At 44.4% G+C, this 8,162-nt stretch overlaps 1 pseudogene; it reads left to right on the top strand.

The window, feature by feature from the left end:
• The first annotated feature begins 1,611 nt into the window (after positions 1–1,611).
• Positions 1,612–1,681, top strand: LOC122116251 (annotated as a pseudogene).
• The last annotated feature ends 6,481 nt before the right edge of the window (positions 1,682–8,162 follow it).

The raw sequence follows: 8,162 nt of genomic DNA on the forward strand, positions 1-8,162 counted from the left end.
TAGCTATGACTATAGGCATGAGCCACTGGTACTTGGCAATTTTACATTATATTTAATGAAACTCTTGAAACTCAAAGCATTTTACATTTTGTGTACAGTTTAGCTTCACTGTAACATCCATTGGTGGTAATAACCACTGGGATATGTATATAATATTACAAAAATATTTTCTATATTATGGGGATGTGTGTATTTACTTATTATCATTACTACAGATCATTTTCACATCTTGAGTTATTTGATGTTTGCAAAATTAATCACATCAAGCAGTATTTTCAATAACTCATGCTAATGCAGTCTGATTGTATTTAAGATGAATGTATTTAAGATTGCAACCTCTTTGCAGAAAAATGATCAGTAAAATATGTGAGACCTCTTATTATAAGGTCTACAGTAAATTCAGAAACATGTGACCAGATAATATCAGCAAGAGACAACTTATCTCCATTTCAGCAATCCTAAAGCTGTTCTTAATCCTAAAACAAATAGCATTGGTTTACTTACATTTATTATGGTCCTTTGTGATTTGGAAATTAAGATGCAATGCTCATAGGACAAGCCCTAAGAACTTGTAGGCTAACCTTGCTGGAAGGAGAATAGGAATAAATGGGGAAGTGGTCTGAATCCAGAAATCCAATGGGAAGACAATAGCCTCTTCTCTTAAGTGGATGGTTTTATGGTGGTATAGTGGCAGCTTAAAGGTACCAGAGACAACATTGGCTTACCACTGTGCTTCACAATGTATGGTCTCTTGCATAGGTATTAATGTTGTTGAAGAAAGAATTTTCAGGTTGGTATGTAGCTCAGTGGCAAAGTGATTGTCTAGCAAGCACAATATCCTTGGTGCAATTCCAACTACCAAAAAAGAACAGACCAAAAAAAGAATCTTCTGTTGGCACTGGTAGTTCACACCTGTGGTTCTACCTACTTAGGAGGCTGAGATCTGAGGAACAAGGTTTGAATCGTGAGGCTATTATCTCTAATCAACCAGCAAAAAGCTAGTAGTAGAGGTATAGATCGAGTGGTAGAATGTAAAACTTGACAAATAATGCCAAGCAAGAATGAGAGGACCTGAGTTCAAGCCTCAGTTCCAGCACAATTAAAAAAAAAATCTTCAGAATCTGGGCACTGGTGGCACACACCTGTAATACTAACTACTCAGGAGGCTGACATCTGAGGATCGAGATTTGAAGTAGGCTGGTCAGAAAAGTCCCTGTGAGATTCTTATCTCCAATTAGACCCTAAAAACTGGAAGTGGAGTTGTGGCTCAAGTGGTAGAACACTAACCTTGAGCACAAAGAGGCCCAGGGACAGTGCTCAGGCTCTATGATCAAGCCCCAAAACAGAATCAAAAACAAATCTTCAGAAAATTTATGACTCTATCTCTATTAAGCCTGACTGAAAAGTATGTGATTGATGATGAATGACACTAATAACATATAATAATAATACTTCTGATGAGGATTTATTCTGTGATGGCACTGTGCTGATCACTGTATATAAATGATCTCATTCCAAATTCAAAGTAGCCCTTGGAGGTAGGGACTGTGATGTCTCCATTTTACAGATGAGAAAAAAAGGCCCAGAAATATGTGTCCAAAATCAAAGAGTGTGCTCGCTTCGGCAGCACATATACTAAAATTGGAACGATACAGAGAAGATTAGCATGGCCCCTGCACAAACTCACAGAGTTAATGGATGGCAGGATCAGGGCTTAAATCTTGATCTGGGTACAAAGTACATTTTCTCCTTAAGTTATGGTAAAAATATTTATTATTTTTCACAATGTGAAAATGTGTAAGTCAGTGACATTTAGCAATTCACAATTTTGTGTTACTATTGCATGATTTCTGGAGTATTTTTATTTCCCCTAAAGAAGACCTATTAAGGAGTAATTCTCCAACATTATATTGCCCCTAACTCCTGGTAGCACTAATTTACTCTGTCCCTACAGATTTGCCTATTCTACAGATATTTTATATCAGTGGAATCATACAATAAATGGCCTTTTATCTCTGCCTTCTTTTAGTTAGTACAGTGTTTGCAAAGTTAGCTTATATCACTGCATGCATCAAAACCTTTTATCCAACCAGGACGCAGCGGCTCACTCCTGTAATCTTACTCAGAAGGCTGAGATCTGAAGAACACAGTTCAAAGCCAGCTGGGGCAGGAAAGTCTATGAGATTCTTATCTCCAATTAACCACCAGAAACCAGGAGTGCCAGTATGGCTCATTCTGGTAGAGAACTAATCTTGAGGGTAAAAAGCTCAGGGCAGCACTCAGGCCCTGCATTCAAGCCCCACAACAACAAAAAGCAAGCAAGAAAGCAAACAAACAAATAAACCGAAAAATACCTTCTGGCCATATAATCTTTTTTCCACTATATTTTATTGTTAAGTTTATTTAGTGACAAGAAGGGAGGTAGGGAGTTTCCCAAGTGAGTTAAGTTGGAAGTTCGATACAATTCAGGATGTAGGTTTTCTCCCTATTTATAGTTGCAATAAAGGGTTAGTTAGAGAGAAGAGTTTTTCCCAGACTTGTCTGCCCAGGCTGGTTTTGAACCATGATCCTGACATCTCAGTCTTCTCAGTAGTTAGGATGCTAGGCATACCAGCTTACTCAGCTTCAATTTCTTTTTAGGTGTAAGAAAAGATTACCCTGAATTTTCCCCTCCAATCTGCTCTGCCAGATGTTCAAGGCAACCTATTCTTCAGCAGTTGCTGGCAAAGGAATGGAAATACAATGAATGATGTAAGATTAATGAAGGTTGAGGCTGGAAGGAGCCCTTTTCCCCTGTGTCCTACAGTCACCTGATGCCTGAACAAAATCCAAAATGTGAGGGAAAGTGATGGCTGTAAGGGCAGCCACCAGTTGAGTGGGCAAGATTTCCTGTAGGAAACCCCTCTATCTCTGAGGTCCAGGCCTTAACTGGATTTCTGAAATGACAAACAAAACCATCCAAATCACCAACCTCAACATGCCCAAGATGGAACTCATGGTCCCTTCCCACTGTTGCATTTAGTTGTGATGAGCATTCCCATTTCAGATGCCCATGCCGGCAAAAGAATTTTCACATCAGCTTTATCATCCATACTGTCCAAGTCCTTACTTATATCTACTGCTACCATCCTAAATCCAAGTGACCTCATCAGTTCTTCCCTGGATACTCCAGTCTAGTTTTTCACAGCACAACTAGAGTGGGCCTTTCAAATATTAATTGGTTGTGTTTAAGGCACTGTTCCTGGAATAAGGACTAAAATTTGGTCTTTGTTCAATCATTTTCATCCCAATCACACTGCTTTCCTTTGAGCTTAATAAGGTTTGCACTCCATCCCTCCTCAAGACATCTGCATCTGCCCCTTGTCACCTTTCCCTTTCACCTTAACCTTCATTTCCAAAGGAAAGCTTTCCCACACATCCTCATGGTCAGACCCTTGCACTAGGAGTCACATCCTCATGGCCATACCCTTGCCCTGGTAGTCACATCCTCATGGCCATACCCTTGCCCTGGTAGTCACATCCTCATGGTCAGACCCTTGCACTGGGAGTCACATCCTTATGGTCAGACCCTTGCACTAAGAGTCACATCATTAGGGTCAGATCCTTGCACTAGAAGTCACGTCCTCATGGCCAGATCCTTGCTCTGGGAGTCACATCCTCATGGTCACATTTTTGCAATAGGAGTCACGTCCTCATGGTCGGACCCTTACACTGGGAGTCACATCCTCATGGTCAGATCCTTGCTCTTGGAGTCACGTCCTCATGGCCATTTCCTTGAACTAGGAGTCATGTCTTCAGGTTAGACACTTGCACTGGGAATTAGAAGAGGACTCTGTCTTTCTTTTTTCTCAGTATGCAGAATAAGATCTAAGGTTCATAACAAGAAGCAGCTGGTGTCTCCTCAACCACACACTAAATGCCAAGTACAGGGCTGTTGAATGGCTAAGTGAATGGGTAACCTTCACAGAAGTGTAGCGGACAAGAACGTACCCAAAGCTCCAAGGGGTTACAGGATGGCTGCGTCCAATGGGTCTGCAGCCCAGGTCACGTGCGCCCATCTGCGGTGGCTCTGCCCCTGGCCCGCCTCTCACAAACAGGCCGCGGGTGGGTCACAGAGGTCCCATGATGTAACAGCCTCCCAGCAAGTGATTGGGCTCTCTAGCACGCAGGCTGGGAAATGGGCATGTCTCTGTGTGTTGATTGGCTATCTCACTGCGGTTGGGCGGGCAGTGGTAGTGGCAGCCCAGGGAGGGACTAGAACGGGCCTGGCAGGGAGGGCAGAGGCAGGCAGCCTGGGTCCTCATCACAGGCTCTCCTGAGCCTTGCTTGCTTGGACTGACCATGGCGGGCCCGCAGTAACCTCGGCAGGATAAGGGCGCCCTGGGGTGCCCTATGGTTGCCATCTGCACCGCAATGCAGGAGAACTTTGGCTGGGTCGTGGTGAACTGCTTCCACCAGCTGCTGGAGGAAGAGTGGGACTCATTCAATCTCTTGCGCTAGGCCAAGCTCTGGTGCCACAACAGCAGCTGCAGCACCGCATGCATGACCAGGTGGTAGTGACGGCTCCTGGCTGCTGGGGTGGCCGAGTGTGGCCAGGCCGGAGCCTCAGTCCCCAGGCTGGGCATGGGCGGCAGCTGCAGGGAGTCCCAGAAGGAGCTCAGGAGCAACCCAACGCCTGGTGTGCCATGGCCAGACAGCCCCGGCTGGGTACGCAGGTAGGACAGGAGGTGCGTGGGGCTCAAGGCCTCCTGGCCAGCAGCCTGTACCCTCCACGTGAGTCCGTGCCACTGTGCACAGCAAGGGTGGGCGCCCTGGAGGCATTGCAAGGGTCAAGAGCATTCATGCGCCTCAGGTGGCCCTGGAGTAGGGCAAAGTTGGGGAGTCACGGGGCCTGTGCACAAGTCCAGAGCAGGCTAGTGCTGCCACCACCACCATCCCAGCCAGTGCACAGTGTGGAAGGGGACCGGCAAAAAGGGAAGGGGGTGACCTGGAAAGGGAGGAAAAGTGGAGGGTGGGGCCCGGGGACACGAAGGGTGCAGGGAGCGGGAGGCAGAGGACATGGGCAGGGCTGCAGTTCTCCAGTTTTCCAGCTGGCGCTGGCCTGGCAGCACTTGCAGTCCTGAATCACCCCTGATTGCTCTAAAACGGCATTCCTAACCCTGTCACCTCCAAGCTTCTAGATGCCTCCTGCCTCATCAGACCACAGCCTGGTGCAGGAAGGGGAAGGGCGCCTCAGAAAGCACTTCCACCTTACCCGCCCTGGCCCAAGGTGTCTGCACCTGCCTCCCCCTTCTTCCCTGATTGCTGAGTGAGGTGTGCTGTTGTCATGAGGTTACATGTGTAGTTGTCACTTTTGTGAGTGTTGAGGTTAGTTGTCACTGTTTTGAGTAGTGAGGTGAGGTGTGCAGTACTCATTTTTCAGACTGTTCTGAGTGTTGAGATTAGGTCTGTGGTTATCACTGTTGTGATTACTGAGGTTAGATGTGTAGTTGTCACTGCTCTGAGTGTTGAAGTTAGGTGTGTGGTTGCCAATGTTAGGAATATTAAGGTTAGATATGTGTTTGTCAGGGTTCTGAGTGTTGAGGTGAGGTGTCCAGTTGTCACTGTTGTGAGTACTGAGGTTTGATGTGTAGTTGTTGCTGTTGTTAGTGTTGAGGTTAAGTGTATAGTTGTCACTATCCTGAGTACGGAGGTTAGGTGTGCAGTTGTCACTGTTCAGACTGTTCTCAGTGTTGACATTAGGTGTGTAGTTGTCACTGTTCTGAGTACTGAGGCTAGATGTGTAGTTGTCACTGTTCTGAGTGTTGAGGTTAGTTGTGTCTTTGTCACTGTTCTGAATATTGAGGTTAGATGTGAAGTTGTCACTGTTCTGAGTGTTGAAGTTAGGTGTTTGGTGTCAGTGTTAGGAGTATTGTGGTTAGGTGTGCAGTTGTCACTGTTCTGAGTACTGAGGTTATGTGGAAGTTGTCACTATTCTGAGTACTGATGTTAGGTATGTGGTTGTCACTGTTTTGAGTATTGATTTTAGGTGTGCATTTATCACTGTTCTGAATGTTGTGGTTCAGTGTATAGTTGGCATTGTTCTTAGTACTGAGGTTAGGTGTGTAGCTGTCACTGTTCTGAGTATTGAGGTTATGTGAGTGGTTGTCGCAGTTCTTAGTAATGAGGTTAGGTGTGCATTTGCCACTATTCTGACTCTTCTGAATATTCATGTTAGGTGTGTAGTTGTACTTGTTCTGAGTATTGAGGTTAGGTGTGTGGTTGTTACTTTTATGAGTGTTGAGGTTAGGTGTGTAGTTGTCACTGTTCTGAGTATTGAAGTTAGGTTTGTATTTGTCACTGTTCTTAGTACTGAGGTTAGGTATGTAGTTGTCACTCTTCTGAATGTTGAGGTATGGTGTGCTGTTGCGTGTTCTGAGTATTGAAGTTAGCAGTGTGGTTGTCAATGTTCTGAGTATTGAGGTTAGGTGTGCAGTTTTCACTTTTCTGAGTACTGATCTTAGGTGTGTAGTTGTCACTGTTCTGAGTACTGAGGTTAGGTGTGTACTTGTCACTGTTCTGAGTATTGAGCTTAGGTATGTAGTCACTGTTCTGAGTACTGAGGTTAGATGTGCAATTGTCACTTTTCTGAGTATTTAGATTAGGTGTGTGTTGGCACTGTCCTGAATATTGAAGTTAGGTGTGCAGTTGTCACTTTTCTGAGTACTGTGGCTAGATGTGTAGTTGTCACTATTCTGAGTACTAAGGTTAGGTGTGTGGTTGTCACTATTCTGAGTATTGAGGTAAGGTGTGTGGTTATCACTGTTCTGAATGTTGAGGTTAGATGTGCAGTTGTCATTGTTCTGAGTACTGAGGTTAGGTGTGTGGTTGTCACTGTTCTGAGTACTGAAGTTAGTTGTGCTGTTGTCACTATTCTGAGTATTGAGGTTAGGTGTGTAATTATCACCGTTCTGAGTACTGAGGTTAGATATGTAGTTGTCACCGTTCTGAGTTCTGAGGTTAGGTGTGTGGCTGTCACTGTTGTGAGTGTTGAGGTTAGGTGTGTAGTTATCACCGTTCTGAGTACTGAGGTTAGATATGTAGTTGTCACCATTCTGAGTACTGATATTAGGTGTGTGGTTCTCACTGTTGTGAGTGTTGAGGTTAAGTGTGTATTTGTCACTGTTCTGAGTATTGATGTGAGATGTGCAGTTGTCACTGTTCTCACTGCTCTGAGTATTGAGATTAGGTGTGTTGTCACTGCTCTGACTGTTCTGAGTGTTGAGGTTAGATATGTGGTTGTGAATGTTCGGAGTACTGAGGTTAGGTATGTAGTTGTCATTGTTCATAGTAGTGAGGTTAGGTGTACAGTTCTCTCTGTTCTGACTGTTCTGAATATTGAGGTTAGGTGTGTAGTTGTCACTGTTATGAGTAGTGATGCTAGATGTGTAGTTGTCATCATTAGCAGAGCTTATTTGGCCTGTTCCTGGCTTGGTCAATACTTGTGCAATGCTTCTGGGAAGCAGAGACTCATGCCTCTTCTCCTAGGTCCTCTGGAGGCTGAGATGGAATCTAGGTTCGAATCCAGCCTGGCAGTAAAGTCCAGGAGACTCCTACAGCCAGTTAACCGCAGTGGGGCTGTGGTTCAATGGTGGAGTGCCAACCCTGAGCCTGAAGTCTTGAGAGACAGAGCTCAGGCCTGAGCGCACACACAAACATGTGTGTGTGTGCAGACACACACACATGTTTGTGTGTGCAGACACACACACAAAGTGTGAGTTCCATCCCTATCAGAAAATTTTAAGAACTGGCACCTTTACTTGTGCAAATCACGACTCTGCCTTTATCTGTGTAAAGTCGATTTGCTACTTGAGAATCAGAAGTCAGTAAAATAAAGATGCTGAAAACCAAATGTTATTCCATATATCAGTAAGTGTATGACCTTATTAAAACAAATGAGATAATAAACTTTTGAGCTTACTTTTTCTCAAATTAGACAAATACAAAGTTAAACGAGGCAAGGCTTCTCCATTTATTTACTCATCTATGTATTTTTGGCTGTAATAGTTGGAACTGATGGCATTATTATTTTTCATACATAGATGTCTCCCTCTGCTTCCTACATAGCTGAGATTAGAAGTGTGTGCCATCATGTCTTCATGTCTAGCTTCATTTTTTTAAAC

Source organism: Dipodomys spectabilis, unplaced genomic scaffold (assembly GCF_019054845.1).
Source record: "Dipodomys spectabilis isolate Male_0828 unplaced genomic scaffold, ASM1905484v1 ptg000129l, whole genome shotgun sequence".
NCBI lineage: Eukaryota > Metazoa > Chordata > Mammalia > Rodentia > Heteromyidae > Dipodomys > Dipodomys spectabilis.